The sequence below is a fragment of the Triticum aestivum genome, chromosome 4B, assembly GCF_018294505.1.
Source record: "Triticum aestivum cultivar Chinese Spring chromosome 4B, IWGSC CS RefSeq v2.1, whole genome shotgun sequence".
NCBI classification, from domain to species: Eukaryota; Viridiplantae; Streptophyta; class Magnoliopsida; order Poales; family Poaceae; genus Triticum; species Triticum aestivum.
The window spans coordinates 649,777,175-649,778,048 of NC_057804.1; the positions used below are offsets into that span (position 1 = coordinate 649,777,175).

The 874-nt window shown below is 39.1% G+C and overlaps 1 protein-coding gene across 1 annotated transcript in view; it reads right to left on the minus strand.

The window, feature by feature from the left end:
• LOC123089615 (obtusifoliol 14-alpha demethylase-like) overlaps window positions 1-663 on the minus strand; it is a 4,797-nt gene extending 4,134 nt beyond the window's left edge. The window contains exon 1 of the mRNA XM_044511245.1: window positions 579-663. The gene's annotated coding sequence lies outside the window, so the exon portion shown is untranslated. The remainder of the gene's footprint in view (window positions 1-578) is intronic.
• Window positions 664-874: the final 211 nt, after the last annotated feature.

The following is an 874-nucleotide window of genomic DNA, read 5'->3' on the forward strand; positions in this document are numbered from 1 at the left end:
CACCATATTAAAAGGAAGATGAAACATATTAAATAGATTTATTTGGATACAAGAGACTATATTACTATCCTTTTTTATGAAGGCATCAAAATCTGTAAACTTTTCCTGGTGGACGTACCGAAGCAAAGTTCAATTAATAATTATATACCTAAGGCCTAAGGAAACTTTTCTTAAGAAAAAATTTGCGGGAAAAAGCTAATTAAGGAAATCATAGTTTGTCCCCTAGCAGAACTGTTGATATGGCTGAAGCCGATCTCTTAGAAGTTGATGTTATAAATAAAATTGTCGATCGAGTGTCGTAGTTCCTACACGTATCAATTAAGTTGATGCAGGTAGAACAATAGCAGCCTAGGCTCAAATGCGGGTGGGCAGGTTTGCCCTTACAAAGTCCAGCCACCGAGATAGCGCGGAGTTGTCAATAAACAGTCAGTCTAAGTAAGAGAATACAAGATATATGGGTAAAATGTAGCACATGCCAGTACTAACAGTGCCAATTTCGTTTGAGCTATCCCAGGGGCTGACGAAGACCACAGAATGCACTAATTTAGAAGAAGAACGCACAAGCAGTAGATCCATACCTCAATCAGAAGCGAAGGCGGATTCTTTTCAGATACTATGCACACTTGTGTTTCCTGAAATCATCCGTGATGTGTCACAATGGAGCATTGGTAGCAGGAGTACAAGGGAGTAGCAGCGTTTCTTATAAGCGTGTGGCCACTAAAAAAATAAAAGTCAAATATGCGGTTGCTCCTACCTGCCGAAAAAGATACATCATGTGCTGAGGGCAGCACAAATAACTTAATCATAAAAAAAGGGAAGATGGTACATCAGCCAAACAGAATTTATAATAGCATGATGAGAAGATGGTACAAGC